General features: G+C 43.4%; 1 long non-coding RNA gene across 1 annotated transcript; it reads left to right on the top strand.

Annotated features, from left to right (window-relative positions):
* Positions 1–3,533: 3,533 nt before the first annotated feature.
* On the top strand, positions 3,534–5,184 carry LOC127910114 (uncharacterized). Its single transcript, XR_008073963.1, has 3 exons — positions 3,534–3,635; positions 3,814–4,011; positions 5,102–5,184. It is a non-coding gene; the product is annotated as an uncharacterized LOC127910114 (long non-coding RNA).
* Positions 5,185–19,526: the final 14,342 nt, after the last annotated feature.

The following is a 19,526-nucleotide window of genomic DNA, read 5'->3' as shown; positions in this document are numbered from 1 at the left end:
TTCAACCACCATATCTGATCTGTCTTCATTATGGCCTTCAACCACCATATCTGATCTGTCTTCATCATGGTCTTCAAACCCCATATCTGATCTATCTTCATCATAGTCTTCAACCACCATATCTGATCTGTCTTCATTATGAATCTTCAACCACCATATCTGATCTGTCTTCATCATGGTCTTCAAACCCCATATCTGATCTACCTTCATCATAGTCTTCAACCACCATATCTGATCTGTCTTCATTATGAATCTTCAACCACCATATCTGATCTGTCTTCAACCACCATATCTGATCTGTCTTCAACCACCATATCTGATCTGTCTTCATCATGGTCTTCAACCACCATATCTGATCTGTCTTTATCATGGTCTTAAACCACCATATCTGATCTGTCTTCATCATGATCTTCAACCACCATATTTGATCTGTCTTCAACCACCATATCTGATCTGTCTTCATTATGGCCTTCAACCACCATATCTGATCTGTCTTCATCATGGTCTTCAAACACCATATCTGATCTATCTTCATCATAGCCTTCAACCACCATATCTGATCTGTCTTCATTATGATCTTCAACCACCATATCTGATCTGTCTTCAACCACCATATCTGATCTGTCTTCATTATGGCCTTCAACCACCATATCTGATCTGTCTTCATCATGATCTTCAACCACCATATTTGATCTGTCTTCAACCACCATATCTGATCTGTCTTCATTATGGCCTTCAACCACCATATCTGATCTATCTTCATCATAGCCTTCAACCACCATATCTGATCTGTCTTCATTATGATCTTCAACCACCATATCTGATCTGTCTTCAACCACCATATCTGATCTGTCTTCATTATGGTCTTCAACCACCATATCTGATCTGTCTTCATTATGGCCTTCAACCACCATATTTGATCTGTCTTCATCATGATCTTCAACCACCATATCTGATCTGTCTTCATTATGGTCTTCAACCACCATATCTGATCTGTCTTCATTATGGCCTTCAACCACCATATCTGATCTGTCTTCAACCACCATATCTGATCTGTCTTCATCATGGCCTTCAACCACCATATCTGATCTGTCTTCAACCACCATATCTGATCTGTCTTCATCATGGTCTTCAACCACCATATCTGATTTGTCTTCATCATGGTCTTCAACCACCATATCTGATCTGTCTTCATCATGGCCTTCAACCACCATATCTGATCTGTCTTCATCATGGTCTTCAACCACCATATCTGATCTGTCTTCATCATGGTCTTCATCCACCATATCTGATTTGGGGTCTGTTTGTGATGATGATGCAGAGAAATGACAAGTATCTGGTTGTTTACTTGGTCTTCTCCTGGTATTTTAGATATATGTTTTATTGACTCATATACCAGATAAGTGCAGTGAAATGTGTTATTTTACAAGGTCAGTCAGAGGGGCAAATTTGAGTTATGTGTCTTGGAAAATAGGGAAATATCCACCAATTTTTTTATTTTGGCTCGGGTACTCAAACCTGCGACCTTTTGGTTACTGACCTAAAGCTCTAACCGCTAGGCTACCTGCCACCATTATTTACATGCATTAAGCGATATACCACCCCCATTACAGTGTCCATTACAGTACCTATCGACTGGATATTTCTAAGGCATTGGTAAGGCATTCATGAAATAACAGTATTCATTGGCGCACTTTACAATGTTAAAAAAGCCTTAAAACCAAAACAAATGCCAATTATGCATCAGTTTTTTTATGCATTGAAAACAAACTTCTCATCCAGTCAATATTCAGCAAAGAGAGGGAAGAGAGTAAAGTAAAGCACAAATGTTACAGTGTTACAGTGTTATTCTGGGATAAAACAAGATAGAATCAACGAGATTAGCTGTGACGACTTGCTTTGAATTTTGCAAACACTAACAACCGAGGCACACTCAGTATTCTCATTGTCAATATCCTAAAATGACATATCAACAGCCGTGATGTTATTCTTAACCATGTCTTTGTGTAAGTAGTGTTTCTCACCACCAGTACTGTAGGGTAGTGATCCACAGTGCTGTACAGACTGTATCAGCCCTATAATCCCTGACCTTTCCCTTTCATGTACCTCCTCTGACGCCATGGAATGATTGGCTCCTCAAACCCCGATGGAAAACATTTTATATTAATTGAGACCTCCTTAAAGGTGCAATCTGGGATATTTTCAAACATTTTGTCAATAAAATGAATGACATAAGTGGCTGTCATTGGGGTGAAACACAAATCCCAGATTGTAGCTTTAATAAACCATGTGGAGGGTTCTTCTCATGGTTTACAGTGAAAGATCAGGATATCCCACTGAGATACAAGTGAATCTCCGTAAACCCACCAAACTTCAACTAAAGTTTTGATGTAATTCTCAATCAAATGTTAGTGGATTTTAAGTTCATAGCTGTCTTTAATCCTGTTGATGAGATATCATTTCAAATGGCGCAGGTCAATGATACATTAAAAAGAGACATTTGATTATGTTATTCAGAAAACTGTGAATCTGGGGGAGAATTACCTGTCTGTCGTGAACTCTGAAGGGGGAGATGAATAGTCCCATTCAGAATTACATCCCATTCTTTTGTATCCAAATCAGCTTACTCATTGTTTGGACAGATAGCAAAACAATGATATTAAAATTCAGCTCAGGCTTTAGTGACTGTTCCAAGATGTCAGTTGGACGTGAAACATTGCGGTTGAAAATTCTGCAATGATCAAGTGTGCATACTGGTTTGTACTCCGGCCACATTGTGTAAACACACACACTGACACAAACATACAAACACAATCAAATGTGTGGAATAAAACACACTCTGGAATGCAATCTAGCAACAGAGACCAGCAAAATAAGGATTTGTCTGTTCGCAAAATAGTGACTGTACAATAAGAGCTAATTTTGACCTTTTCTAATAAATGTCTATTATATCAATTGATAAACAACTGAATGTTAGTGCAATAGATGTTATCACGGTACATCATGTACTGTAGTACCACCAAACTCAAACGGCCTGCATTACTTAGCTTTGTCTGCATTCTAAATGTATTTGAACCAAATCGTCCATGATACGACACATACTGTAGAGCTAGCTACAGTATGTTTACCTCTGTGGTGATGCACGCGACGGAAATCTGCTTAGCTAGACAAGGCTATGGTGCTTTATAAATTACAGGGCATGATTAACATGATTAGCAGCAATTTCACACTTGGGGAGAGTTGATAGATGTAGTGAAGTGTGAGGATAGCAGCAGAGGTAAGTCCTACATGTATTAGCTATTAACCCATAAGAGTCTAACCCTGTCTAAGTCTGGGGAAGGGACGGGGGAGGGGGACAGGGGACGGGGGGTGGGTTCTACTAATGTATATGGAATTGTTTTAAGAAAGTCATACCAATTGTGCTATTTTATTTATTATTTTTAGACCCCTTGAAGTATCAAACAAATATATAAAACAATTAGTTGATTAAAAATATATCTATATTGGGCCTTACTGCTGTTAGCCCATACAAACACATTGAATAACAGATTCACTACATGGAACAACAGGTAGTCCTTACTGCTGTTAGCCCATACAAACACATTGAATAACAGATTCACTACATGGAACAACAGGTAGTCCTTACTGCTGTTAGCCCATACAAACACATTGAATAACAGATTCACTACATGGAATAACAGGTAGTCCTTACTGCTGAATAACAGATTCACTACATGGAACAACAGGTAGTCCTTACTGCTGTTAGCCCCATACAAATGCATTGAATAACAGATTCACTACATGGAACAACAGATAGTCCTTACTGCTGTTAGCCCATACAAACACATTGAATAACAGATTCACTACATGGAACAACAGGTAGTCCTTACTGCTGTTAGCCCATACAAACACATTGAATAACAGATTCACTACATGGAACAACAGGTAGTCCTTACTGCTGTTAGCCCATACAAACACATTGAATAACAGATTCACTACATGGAACAACAGGTAGTCCTTACTGCTATTAGCCCCATACAAACACATTGAATAACAGATAGTCCTTACTGCTGTTAGCCCATACAAACACATTGAATAACAGGTAGGCCTTACTGCTGTTAGCCCATACAAACACATTGAATAACAAATTCACTACATGGAATAACAGGTAGTCCTTACTGCTGTTAGCCCATACAAACACATTGAATAACAGATTCACTACATGGAATAACAGGTAGTCCTTACTGCTGTTAGCCCATACAAACACATTGAATAACAAATTCACTACATGGAACAACAGGTAGTCCTTACTGCTGTTAGCCCCATACAAACACATTGAATAACAGATTCACTACATGGAACAACAGGTAGTCCTTACTGCTGTTAGCCCATACAAACACATAGAATAACAGATTCACTATATGGAACAACAGGTAGTCCTTACTGCTGTTAGCCCATACAAACACATTGAATAACAGATTCACTATATGGAACAACAGATAGTCCTTACTGCTGTTAGCCCCATACAAACACATTGAATAACAGATAGTCCTTACTGCTGTTAGCCCCATACAAACACATTGAATAACAGATTCACTACATGGAACAACAGGTAGTCCTTACTGCTGTTAGCCCATACAAACACATAGAATAACAGATTCACTATATGGAACAACAGGTAGTCCTTACTGCTGTTAGCCCATACAAACACATTGAATAACAGATTCACTATATGGAACAACAGATAGTCCTTACTGCTGTTAGCCCCATACAAACACATTGAATAACAGATAGTCCTTACTGCTGTTAGCCCCATACAAACACATTGAATAACAGATTCACTACATGGAACAACAGGTAGTCCTTACTGCTGTTAGCCCATACAAACACATTGAATAACAGATAGTCCTTACTGCTGTTAGCCCCATACAAACACATTGAATAACAGATTCACTACATGGAACAACAGGTAGTCCTTACTGCTGTTAGCCCATACAAACACATTGAATAACAGATTCACTACATGGAACAACAGGTAGTCCTTACTGCTATTAGCCCATACAAACACATTGAATAACAGATTCACTATATGGAACAACAGGTAGTCCTTACTGCTGTTAGCCCATACAAACACATTGAATAACAGATTCACTACATGGAACAACAGGTAGTCCTTACTGCTGTTAGCCCATACAAACGCATTCAATAACAGATTCACTACATGGAACAACAGGTAGTCCTTACTGCTGTTAGCCCCATACAAACACATTGAATAACAGATTCACTACACGGAACAAAAGATAGTCCCCCCAAAATTCTGTGACTGTTCTATTTCTGAGAGATATAAGAAAGATCAGTCTAACCATTGTGGTCGTTCGAGTCTCATCTATCCATAGAGGGGTCATGATCATTTTTTATCCAAACCGATAAAGCAAAAAAAAGACAGATACATTTTCTCTAACTTCAACTGACAGATTTTTATTGGGATTTTAAAGAACATGTTATGCTAATTAGATTTCCACGGGAGCCCGGATATCAACCTTAAGGGTTGATATTAAAGGTAAGGCCTTGGATCAGAAAACCAGTCCGTATCTGGTGTGACAACCATTTGCCTCATGAGTTGATCAGGCTGTTGATTGTAGCCTGTTGTCTTCCTCCTCTTCAATGGCTGTGCGAAGTTGCTGGATATTGCTGGGAACAGGAAAACTCTCTCGTACACGTCGATCCAGAGCATGCTAAATGGGTGACATGTCTGGTGAGTATGCAGGCCACGGAACAACTGGGACATTTTCAGCTTCCAGGAATTGTGTACAGATCCTTGTGACATGTGGCTCTGCATTATCATGCTGAAACATGAGGTGATGGCGGCGGATGAAGACCACCACAATGGGCCTCAGGATAAAATGCAATTATGTTTGTTGTCCGTAGCTTATGCCTGCCCATAACATAATCCCATCGCCACCATAGGACTTTCTGTTCACAACGTTGATATCAGCAAACCGCTTGCCCAGAGGACGCCATACACCTGGTCTGCAGTTATGAGGCCGGTTGGACGTACTGCCAAATTCTCTAAAACAACATTGGTGGCGACTTATGGTCGAGAAATGAACATTATATTCTCTGGCAACAGCTCTGCTGGACATTCCTGCAGTCAGCATGCCAACTGCACACGCCCTCAAAACTTGAGACATCTGTGGCATTGTGCTGTGTGACAAAACTGCACATTTTAGAGGGGCCTTTTATTGTCCCCAGCACAAGTACACCTGTCTAATGATCATGCTGTTTAATCAGCTTCTTGATATGCCACAGCTGTCACCTGGATGGATTATCTTGGCAAAGGAGAAAGCTCACTAACAGGGACAAATTTGTGAACAACATTTGAGAGAAATAAGCTTTTTGTGAGTATGGGGCATTTCCAGGTTCTTTATTATTTGTTTCACCCCTTTGTCTCCACAATTTTCTGGCATCCAATTGCTGGTTACAGTCTTGTCTCATTGCTGCAACTCCCGTACAGACACAACCCAACCAAACTGCTTCTTGACACAATGCCCACTTAACCCAGAAGCACCAATGTGTTGGAGGAAACACCATACAACCAGCCCACCACAGGAGTAACTAGAGCATTCCTGCAGGCCAAACCCTCTCCTTACCCAGACAAAGCTGGGCCAATTATACACCCCTCCATGGGTCTCCCGGTCAGCAGCAACAGAACCTGGACGCGAACCAGGATCTCTAGTGGCACAGCTAGCACTGCAATGCAGTGTCTTAGACCACTGCACCACACAGAAGGCCTTTCTGGGTTATTTTATTTCAGCTCATGGAACATGGGACCAAAACTTTTCATGTTGCATTTATATTTTTGTTAATTGTACATAGCAGAGGTCCCCTGTGCACTAACCATTAATTATCTGTAACCAACACTGAGTCACTAGGTAAGTGATTAACCACACACCATGCTATATCATACCATGCATGCTATATCACACCATGCTATATCACACTATGCTTTCTCCAACCTATCTCCTGATTCTGCCTCCTCAACCCTCCTCTCCTCCCTTACTGCATCCTTTGACTCTCTATGTCCCCTATCCTCCAGGCCGGCTCGGTCCTCCCCTCCCGCTCCGTGGCTCGACGACTCATTGCGAGCTCACAGAACAGGGCTCCGGGCAGCCGAGCGGAAATGGAGGAAAACTCGCCTCCCTGCGGACCTGGCATCCTTTCACTCCCTCCTCTCTACATTTTCCTCCTCTGTCTCTGCTGCTAAAGCCACTTTCTACCATTCTAAATTCCAAGCATCTGCCTCTAACCCTAGGAAGCTCTTTGCCACCTTCTCCTCCCTCCTGAATCCTCCCCCCCTCCCTCCTCCCTCTCTGCAGATGACTTCGTCAACCATTTTGAAAAGAAGGTCGATGACATCCGATCCTCGTTTGCTAAGTCGAACGACACCGCTGGTTCTGCTCACACTGCCCTACCCTATGCTCTGACCTCTTTCTCCCCTCTCTCTCCAGATGAAATCTCGCGTCTTGTGACGGCCGGCCGCCCAACAACCTGCCCGCTTGACCCTATCCCCTCCTCTCTTCTCCAGACCATTTCCGGAGACCTTCTCCCTTACCTCACCTCGCTCATCAACTCATCCCTGACTGCTGGCTACGTCCCTCCCGTCTTCAAGAGAGCGAGAGTTGCACCCCTTCTGAAAAAACCTACACTCGATCCCTCCGATGTCAACAACTACAGACCAGTATCCCTTCTCTCTTTTCTCTCCAAAACTCTTGAGCGTGCCGTCCTTGGCCAGCTCTACCGCTATCTCTCTCAGAATGACCTTCTTGATCCAAATCAGTCAGGTTTCAAGACTAGTCATTCAACTGAGACTGCTCTTCTCTGTATCACGGAGGCGCTCCGCACTGCTAAAGCTAACTCTCTCTCCTCTGCTCTCATCCTTCTAGACCTATCGGCTGCCTTCGATACTGTGAACCATCAGATCCTCCTCTCCACCCTCTCCGAGTTGGGCATCTCCGGCGCGGCCCACGCTTGGATTGCGTCCTACCTGACAGGTCGCTCCTACCAGGTGGCGTGGCGAGAATCTGTCTCCTCACCACGCGCTCTCACCACTGGTGTCCCCCAGGGCTCTGTTCTAGGCCCTCTCTTATTCTCGCTATACACCAAGTCACTTGGCTCTGTCATAACCTCACATGGTCTCTCCTATCATTGCTATGCAGACGACACACAATTAATCTTCTCCTTTCCCCCTTCTGATGACCAGGTGGCGAATCGCATCTCTGCATGTCTGGCAGACATATCAGTGTGGATGACGGATCACCACCTCAAGCTGAACCTCAGCAAGACGGAGCTCCTCTTCCTCCCGGGGAAGGACTGCCCGTTCCATGATCTCGCCATCACGGTTGACAACTCCATTGTGTCCTCCTCCCAGAGCGCTAAGAACCTTGGCGTGATCCTGGACAACACCCTGACGTTCTCAACTAACATCAAGGCGGTGTCCCGTTCCTGTAGGTTCATGCTCTACAACATCCGCAGAGTACGACCCTGCCTCACACAGGAAGCGGCGCAGGTCCTAATCCAGGCACTTGTCATCTCCCGTCTTGATTACTGCAACTCGCTGTTGGCTGGGCTCCCTGCCTGTGCCATTAAACCCCTACAACTCATCCAGAACGCCGCAGCCCGTCTGGTGTTCAACCTTCCCAAGTTCTCTCACGTCACCCCGCTCCTCCGCTCTCTCCACTGGCTTCCAGTTGAAGCTCGCATCCGCTACAAGACCATGGTGCTCGCCTACGGAGCTGTGAGGGGAACGGCACCTCAGTACCTCCAGGCTCTGATCAGGCCCTACACCCAAACAAGGGCACTGCGTTCATCCACCTCTGGCCTGCTCGCCTCCCTACCACTGAGGAAGTACAGTTCCCGCTCAGCCCAGTCAAAACTGTTCGCTGCTCTGGCCCCCCAATGGTGGAACAAACTCCCTCACGACGCCAGGACAGCGGAGTCAATCACCACCTTCCGGAGACACCTGAAACCCCACCTCTTCAAGGAATACCTAGGATAGGGTAAGTAAGGGTAAGTAATCCTTCTCACCCCCCTTCTCCCCCCACCCCCAACAAGATTTAGATGCAAGTGGCTGTTCCACTGGTTGTCATAAGGTGTATGCACCAATTTGTAAGTCGCTCTGGATAAGAGCGTCTGCTAAATTACTTAAATGTAAATGTATATCACACCGTGCTATATCACACCGTGCTATATCACACCGTGCTATATCACACCGTGCTATATCACACCATGCTATATCCCACCATGCTATATCACACCATGCTATATCACACCATGCTATATCACACCATGCTATATCACACCGTGCTATATCACACCATGCTATATCACACCATGCTATATCACACCATGCTATATCACACCATGCTATATCACATCATGCTATATCACACCGTGCTATATCCCACCATGCTATATCACACCATGCTATATCACACCATGCTATATCATACCATGCTATATCACACCATGCTATATCACACCATGCTATATCATACCATGCTATATCACACCATGCTATATCACACCATGCTATATCATACCATGCTATATCACACCATGCTATATCATACCATGCTATATCACACCATGCTATATCACACCATGCTATATCACACCATGCTATATCATACCATGCTATATCATACCATGCTATAACACACCATGCTATATCACACCGTGCTATATCCCACCATGCTATATCACACCATGCTATATCATACCATGCTATGTCATACCATGCTATAACACCATGCTATATCACACCGTGCTATATCCCACCATGCTATATCACACCATGCTATATCATACCATGCTATATCACACCATGCTATATCACACCGTGCTATATCCCACCATGCTATATCACACCATGCTATATCATACCATGCTATATCACACCATGCTATATCACACCGTGCTATATCCCACCATGCTATATCACACCATGCTATATCACACCATGCTATATCACACCATGCTATATCACACCATGCTATATCACACCATGCTATATCACACCATGCTATATCACACCATACTATATCACACCATACTATATCATACCATGCTATATCATACCATGCTATAACACACCATGCTATATCACACCATGCTATATCATACCATGCTATATCATACCATGCTATAACACACCATGCTATATCACACCATGCACAAGGGATCATGACCACATTTCTCTCCCTCTCTGACAAAACCAGAGGACCACAATGAAATACATTTGACAACTTTGCACAAGTTTGCTAAGTAACATTTCATAAAGAATGTATACCTTGTACACTTGTTTCTTAGGGGTTACTATTGAAAACCCATGTAATGCTACCCATTATATTGGCTGTTCAGGTTTTACATATTAGTTACAGTACATGTACGAAGCGTCCTCCTTACCTCGCAGTTGAGTATGATTTTTTTATATATTTTTTATTTAACTAGGCAAGTCAGTTAAGGACAAATTATTATTTACAATGACGGCCTACACTGGCCAAACCCAGACAACACTGCGCCAATTGTGCGGTGCCCTATGGGACTCCCAATCACAGCCAGTTGGGATACAGCCTGGATTTGAACCAGGGTGTCTGTAGTGACAGACCACTGCGCCACTTGGGAGCCAAAAGAAGAGTATGGGTTTGAGTCATCAAGTGCTGTTATGAAACCAACCCATTAGTATATCATCAAGGCCCCTTCTTGATGGTAATTATACCTTGTCAACATTAATTTAGTTATCCTATATCCACAATCAGAACTATTATGCAGTAATGAAGGAACATACACAATTTGATTTATAAACGCACAAAACACATCTACTGTTCCATCCTGTCGTGGCGGCTTGAGTTGGGCACTATCATTCACAATGCTGCAGGACAGAAAGAGAGTGAGAGAGAGAGTGAGTGAGAGAGAGAGACTGTGAGAGTGAAAGAGAGAGTTGAAAGAGAGAGCAAGAGCTAGTGTGAGAGAGAGAGAGAGAGAGAGGGGGGAGAGAGAGAGAGAGCGGGAGAGAGAAAGAGTAGAAAGAGAGAGAGAATGAGAGTTAGAGAATGAGAGAGGAAGAGAGTAGAAAGAGAGAGAGAGAGAGAGAGAGAGAGAGAGAGAGAGAGAGAGAGAGAGAGAGAGAGAGAGAGGGGGACAGAGAGAGAGAGAGAGAGAGAGAGAGAGAGAGAGAGAGAGAGAGAGAGAGAGAGAGAGAGAGAGAGAGAGAGAGAGAGATAGAAGCTCAAACAGAGAGAAAAAATTAAACAGCCAATTATCAATCAAGGCAACAGATTGGCACGTTCAAAAAGAACCCATTCATTTCATACAGAGATTTGTGGCAGTGATTCAGCCAGCCAGCCCAGCGCCTCTGATTAGAATCCCCCGGAATAGTAAATTGCGTCTAATTAGACTGTCATGGGTTCCAGCGACTCACCTCTCCCCTCACCTGCATGTGTATTAAAACTCATTAGCCTCCTTGTTTGAGACACCACTTGCATTAATTGCCATTGATGCCCTAGCCGACACACACACACACAGACAGACAGCCTGCTCTCCACACGTCGTTGCGGGGGTCGTTTCATGGGGTCGTTTCATGCACCCCTGCACAGAGTAGTTATCAACATCAGGAAAGTCCTAAGAGGATAACTTTCTTTCTTTTTTTCTACACCTTCACTCGCTTTCCTTTTCCTCGCTCCTCCGTTAGCCTGGAAGAGAAGGGGAGAGTAAAGGAAAACACCCTGCTCCTGTACTTCTCTCTGTCCCCTCTCTCTGTCCCCTTAAACCCTCTTAAAATCAATGTACCTGAACATTTGGCATCTAAATGATTTTGTCCTGTTTAGAATAATACATGTAATTAAACTACTGGCGGTGACGGACGGACCAGACGAAGACTCCTCTGAGTTCAGATTTGATGCCAAAATGTAATGATATGTGCCCCAACATATGGGGTGTGTTCAGTAGGCACCAACAGGAGCAAGCGTTTTCATGCTGGGAAGCACGATCAGAATACTTATTGAGTGTTCAGTTTTAAAACGTTTTGCCACATTGTAACCTACTGATCAAGACCCGGATCATGTATCTTGTAGACCAGTATCCTCTAGCTGGTTAATTACTACAGGTATTGCTGCTTCACTGGGATTCTGGGGAAAACACTAGTCCGAGCAATGAAGTGTTCACTCCCTAGAGAGCTCCTCCTTTAAAAACCCACACAGACATGTCTAACATCTGGTGCCAATTACAATACGATTACATTATGAAAGTGCACCAGGATTTCACATCTACAATAGGAGCCTGCAATTACTTTGTTGGCTGGTTAAGGTCATGTGGACCAGTATTTGAGCGTCGGAGCACCATGGGGGACCTTCCTGCATCCTATGTTTCTCTACGGCCCTCCTCTCACCACCCAGGCCCTCCTCTCACCACCCAGGCCCTCCTCTCACCACCCAGGCTCTCCTCTCACCACCCAGGCCCTCCTCTCACCACCCAGGCCCTCCTCTCACCACCCAGGCCCTCCTCTCACCACCCAGGCTCTCCTCTCACCACCCAGGCCCTCCTCTCACCACCCAGGCCCTCCTCTCACCACCCAGGCCCTCCTCTCACCACCCAGGCCCTCCTCTCACCACCCAGGCCCTCCTCTCACCACCCAGGCCCTCCTCTCACCACCCAGGCCCTCCTCTCACCACCCAGGCCCTCCTCTCACCACCCAGGCTCTCCTCTCACCACCCAGGCCCTCCTCTCACCACCCAGGCTCTCCTCTCACCACCCAGGCCCTCCTCTCACCACCCAGGCCCTCCTCTCACCGCCCAGGCCCTCCTTTCACCACCCAGGCCCTCGTCTCACCACCCAGGCCCTCCTCTCACCACCCAGGCCCTCCTCTCACCACCCAGGCCCTCCTCTCACCACCCAGGCCCTCCTCTCTCCACTCAGGCCCTCCCCCTGTGTCCTGCAGCGGCAGTGGTGCCTCTCCCTCTCTCTGGTCCAGATTAATTACCCCCCTGTAATGCCTTTAGCTGGTGACAGCTGTGCGACGTGGGCAGACCGTTGATACAGCCCCTTAAATGACGGCCATCCGTCATCGCTGGCTATCAGAGCAGGCTGGAGACCATCACACACACACATACAAACGCATGCAGGTGCACACACACACACACACACACACACACACACAAACACACACACAGATGAACACACATACGAACGTGCGTGTGTGTGCGCGCTTTTGCGTGTGTTTACCGCGCCTGTATGTGTTTACCGTGTGGGTTAATTTAATATCTACACATCTAATAACCTGACTGGCTGTCAATGGCATTACGATGATGTATGGAGGGACTCAGTGGATGTGAGAGAGGGAGCAGAGGAGACATTGCTCTTCCTCCACACTGAGTGAACCGGGCATGGTATTCACTGGAGCCAAAACGCTGTTACTGAGCCACCGTTTCAACTGGTTTTTATTTTCACTTTCTGAAGTGTGTTAAATATTGATATATACCACCCAAAACTGTTCTGGTAATAGTTCATTGGAATTGTTCTAACCTACTGTAACGGTTTTCTAGGTGTGAAGGAGAGTCGGACCAAAATGCAGCGTGTAGATTGCGATCCATGTTTATTCAACTTACGTAACACGAATCTAAATACAAACACTACAAAACAAATAAACGTAATGCAAACCGAAACAGCCTAATACTGGTGCACATACACACAGAACAAGGAACAAAGACACTAAGGACAATCACCCACAAAAAACTCAAAGAATATGGCTGCCTAAATATGGTTCCCAATCAGAGACAACGATAAACACCTGCCTCTGATTGAGAACCACTCCAGACAGCCATAGACTTACGGATTGAATTTGTTCTCTCTTATATTATTTCCTAGCATTCAGCAGTTGCTCTCCTTACAGTAATGAAGTGACAGTTACTGATAGTTGCCATTAAGAAACGTTGGAGGGACATTTGCTTTCCTCTCATATGTGCAAATGCCAGGGGACTGAGTTTAGATTTAATCTCACATAACAGTAAATTCAGTTGAACATTTCCGTTCACAAAGGTCATTTTCCACTGCATGACTTTAAACTGTATCCTCCTCTTTGTTGTGGCATACAGGATCTACGATAAACTAGACGACCTTCCATTCCAATACCAGGCTGTGCATGCTGAGTTAATGACGTGTTTATCTGTCTGTTTATCAGGCTCATATGTGTCTATGCACTCTGATACCACAATGTACATTCGACATGACAGGTGAAACATATCACAAGGTACATTACTGTTAGGGGTCTTGCATGCACGTTAGCAGTATGTGAGAAGGGGGTTATCCCAAGCATGTTCTCACAGGTAAATGTGCATAAAAGTGAATCCAACATGATGAAGACAGTAAACATGTCAACATTGATTAACAGACATTTTGCACCGGGAGGGAGGATGTCATGCATTTCTACACTGGAGCTGAAGGAGGAAGTGACTCGTGATGCGGAGGATACGGGCCGGATGCCACAGCGAATAAAACAAAGCAAGCGAATTATTAGGTCCCTCCTTATATCCCATCTGTATGAGTGTGTGTATGTGTGTGTGTGTGTGTGTGTGTGTGTGTGTGTGTGTGTGTGTGTGTGTGTGTGTGTGTGTGTGTGTGTGTGTGTGTGTGTGTGTGTGTGTGTGTGTGTGTGTGTGTGCGTGCGTGCGTGCGTGCGTGCGTGCGTGCGTGCGTGCGTGCGTGTGTGTGTGTGTGTGTTTGCTTACGTTTAACTGAACATGTTTCATATAGGCCTCATATTACAGTAAAGCCCATTATAACAACATGCAGACCCTTGGACTCGCTACTTCTGCTAGTGTGACTTCAGGTCCACAAATTCAGGTCCACAAATTCAGACAAATGTAGGAAACACTGATGCATATAGTATGTAATGTAAGAATACAGCACAGCTTTAAACCTATAAGTGTCTAAAGGCTATTCTTGAAGGCGATACCAAGACAGTTGCACAACTGAACGTATTCAACTGAAATGTGTCTTCCACATTTAACCCAACTCCTCTGAATCAGTGAGGTGCACGGGGCTGCCTTAATTGACGTCATCGGCACAGTTGTTGTTTGGGGTTGCCTTGCTCAAGGGCAGAATGAAAGGTTTTTTCCACCTTGCCAGCGCTGGGATTCAAACCAGCAACCTTTTAGTTACAGCTCAACATGCTTATCCACTAGGCTACCTGCCACATTCACATCTGTAGGAAGTGTCACCTATTGTAGGGAGTGTACCCTATTGTAGGGAGTGTACCCTATTGTAGGGAGTGTACCCTATTGTAGGGAGTGTACCCTATTGTAGGGAGTGTACCCTATTGTATGGAGTGTACCTTATTGTAGGGAGTGTACCTTATTGTAGGGAGTGTACCCTATTGTAGGGAGTGTACATTATTGTAGGGAGTGTACCCTATTGTAGGGAGTGTACCTTACTGTAGGGAGTGTACCTTACTGTAGGGAGTATACCATATTGTAGGGAGTGTACCTTATTGTAGGGAGTGTACCCTATTGTAGGGAGTGTACCCTATTGTAGGGAGCGTACCCTATTGTAGGGAGTGTACCTTATTGTAGGGAGTGTACCTTATTGTAGGGAGTGTACCCTATTGTAGGGAGTGTACCTTATTGTAGGGAGTGTACGCTATCGTAGGGAGTGTACCCTATTGTAGGGAGTGTACCCTATTGTAGGGAGTGTACCCTATTGTAGGGAGTGCTAAAGAAACATCGTACTTGCCATGGAAGATGCATGTGTATAGGAAATGCAAATATGCATTTATTATTTTTCACCGTGACTATCATGCCAGTTCTTTGGTGGTCTAATCAATTCACTGACAGAACACACCCCGCGGGCGAAGGACCCCTACACTCACTGGCAGCCACAAAACTTTGTAGTCGTCAGCCGCTTTGCTTTCCCTCACTAATGATAGAAATTTCACCCCATGTAGATGAAGCACATCAGTGTCTCAACAATATTTTGTTTCTGCATCATTAATTTGCAGAGAGAGGCTTGCGTTGTGGGAAAAACAAAACCAAATTAATTAGGAAGAATGGTACGAAACCAAGTCTGGTTCCAAATTGCACCCCTTTCCCTACGTAGTGCACCAGAGCCCATACACTTTTGACCAGAGCCCAATGGCCATATGTACACTACATAGGGAATAGGGTGCAATTTAGGACAAAGTCCTAAGCTGAGGAATTAATAGAAGTGGTGTTGTTCTGTTAATGGACACGAAACAAACAACACCATCATTCTTTAGAGCTAGGCTGCCTTGCTCCTCTAACTATGTTGTTGGACATTTCTGACTCTATTACAATGTACAGAACACATTTCCACCTTTTGAAATGAGGCTTAGATGAGAGAATTGAATTAGAAATCATAACCAAGAGATGAACATACAGAAAACAAATGAAGTATCCCCCATTCCAAACTTTTTCCACTGTGTTTTCGATTCTCAATGAGAACAGTGTAGATGCATTTTGTTGTTGTTATTCACTGGGTATTTACTTGATGATATTTTATTCTATTCTATTATCCTAAAATATAGATCCTCCTGGATATAGCTTGTGCTCACAGTTGTGAGTAGTCAACAGAGCACTTACTTAATACTGCACTCAAAACCACTCAGTCACAGCAGTGTTGATGTGATTGGTATGATATCACCCAAGGCTATGGTTTCATTCACCAGCTCAAGAGGATGAGGAAGGGGAAGGAGAGGGGCCATCCTACCTGAGGACAGTCAGCCAGACCTTCTCTTATCTCCTTCCTCTTCCTCTAATCTTCTCAGGGAGAAAATGGTGTAACTCAATTTAAGACCTGACCCAAAAAATTAATACCTCCAGCCCTCTTCTCTGCCTGCTACGATGAGGAGGGATATCTTCCTTCACAGAATGAATAGACCCTCTTTTGAACTTTTCACAGTAAGTGAGGTTTTTGACTTTATTTCAGGTTAACCTTATCTTCAAGAGGTTCTGAAACATGGCAAATACATGACAGTATAACATTCTTTTGACAATATAGGAATTTGATGGACATTTTCTAGTACTTGGATGGACAGATAGAAGAACATTTCGGCCCACCTGGAAATAGATTCTCACTATTTTGGGAAGGAATTGGTCCACCATTGTGACAGTTGTGATTGTGTTGTCTGAGCTGGAGTGTTGAGAATAAAAACCTTTCACCACAGGAGGTCTGAGAGTCTAGTAGTTCTAGTCATAATCCACCCATCCGTTAGAGGTTTTAAGATATAAAACCAAACCAGAACCCCTTTACCACGCCATGTCGTGGCAGCGTTAGACTCATGTCATTGATGGATTCTAAACATGCTTTTTACTTTAGCAGTGGTTGGTGTTTCCCAAGGTTAGCCAAGCACGCTATTCGAAGATCATTCTTTTTAATTGGCCATGTCATAAATCAAACATTCATTTTCATGTTGTCTTTCATGGGAAGGCCACACAGTGACTGTCGATGATGATTAGAGCTCAATCAAGTCAAGAACCTCAGCAGACCAAATCAAACCCTGACTATAATATTATGTTTGTACCGGTCGGTACAGTATGTATGTACAGGTACAGTATGTATGTACAGGTACAGTATGTATGTACAGGTACAGTATGTATAAGATGGTTAAAGCAGGTATGGCACTTTAACTATGTTTACATACCTATTTTATATGGAGAATAGAATAATGCTAAATTGACATTGTTACCGTTTATGTTACTCGTCATCACAACTGTTGTTTAGCGTTTTCACACTTCTTTCTTTATTACTGAATCCCACTATACAGTGCCTTGCGAAAGTATTCGGCCCCCTTGAACTTTGCGACCTTTTGCCACATTTCAGGCTTCAAACATAAAGATATAAAACTGTATTTTTTTGTGAAGAATCAACAACAAGTGGAACACAATCATGAAGTGGAACGACATTTATTGGATATTTCAAACTTTTTTAAAACCTCTTAGAACTCCCCATCCCGGATCCGGGATCGTGACTACAGCTCAAGCTCATTACCATAACGCACAATGCAAAGAAATATTCTTAGAAATATTTAACCTCCACACATTAACACGTCCAATAGCTCAAATGAAAGATAAACACATTGTTCATCTACCCAGCAAGTCAGATTTCGAAAATGTTTTACGGCGAAAACATAGCACATATTTATATTAGATCACCACCGAAACAAAAGGCAAGCGGCGGCCATTTTGTCCCAGAAAAAATAACATTTAAAAGTAGGATTAAAAAATAAATAATTCACTAACCTTTTGAAAATCTTCATCAGATGACAGTAATATTACATGTTACACAGTACATTTAATTTGTTTTCAATAATATGCCATTTATATCCATAAATCTCTGTTTACAATGACGACATTTAAAAAAATGCTACTCAAATGTCAGGAGAAATGATGATAGCTCCGACAGATAATGTCAGATAACAAGCAATAAACATGACTAAATATACATGTTCTACATATATTTACAAAGATACACTTCTTCTTAATGCAACCGCTGTATTACATTTATTTTTAACGTTACAGACATCGTTCACTGGGCTATACTATGAGTCGGCGCTCAGATATGAGCAGTATGTCCTCTACGTTTGGAGTCCACAGAAACCCAAAATAACCACATAAATATTCCCTTACCTTTGATGTTCTTCCATCAGAAGACGTAGAAGGAGTCATACTTACCCAATACATAGTTTGGTTTCACGTTGTGTGTCTCTGTATTAGCACATGTTAACAGCTTCGGCTGAAATGCATCCAAAATTACTTCTGGTCCAGCACTCTTGCGCATCAAAACTTCCAATTTACATATTATATGTCCACTAAACTGGTCAAACAATGTGAAAAATCGAGCTTTATGATGTTTTTAGCATGTAGAACAAAGATCAGCGCGAACAGACAATCCGGCTTCAAATGTTGGATCATGGAAAAAGACGTACTCCAAATCGGCCGCGCGCAATAGAGTGCCTGTTTTTCAGAGGGACACGAGCAATTTCGCCTGCCAAATGTCGAGGGCTCGTGGGATTCTCACAATGAACGTGCCATTTGAAAGCAGGCATCGCGCTGAAGAGATAGAGACTGTTCCTGGATCGGTAGCTGCCTGGGAAGGGTGGGGGCCATGACGTCAAAGTTGACCCAACTTTTCTCTTCACAAGAGAGAGTTTGGGAGAAAGGCTGCCCTGAGAGTTCTGCTTTACATACAGACATAATTTAAACGGTTTTAGAAAGTTTAGAGTGTTTTCTATTCAATAATAATTTTTATATGCATATATTAGCAATTTTGGGAAAAAATATTTTCAGTTTACTATGGGCACACACTTTCTCCAACGGGGGCAGTATAGAGGGGTAGTCTTAAGAGGTTTTAACAAATCAAAAACTGAAAAATTGGGCGTGCAAAATTATTCAGCCCCTTTACTTTCAGTGCAGCAAACTCTCTCCAGAAGTTCAGTGAGGATCTCTGAATGATCCAAT

This window comes from Oncorhynchus keta, chromosome 20 (genome assembly GCF_023373465.1).
Source record: "Oncorhynchus keta strain PuntledgeMale-10-30-2019 chromosome 20, Oket_V2, whole genome shotgun sequence".
In the NCBI taxonomy this organism is placed as follows: domain Eukaryota; kingdom Metazoa; phylum Chordata; class Actinopteri; order Salmoniformes; family Salmonidae; genus Oncorhynchus; species Oncorhynchus keta.
This window is presented reverse-complemented; position numbering and strand designations above follow the sequence as displayed.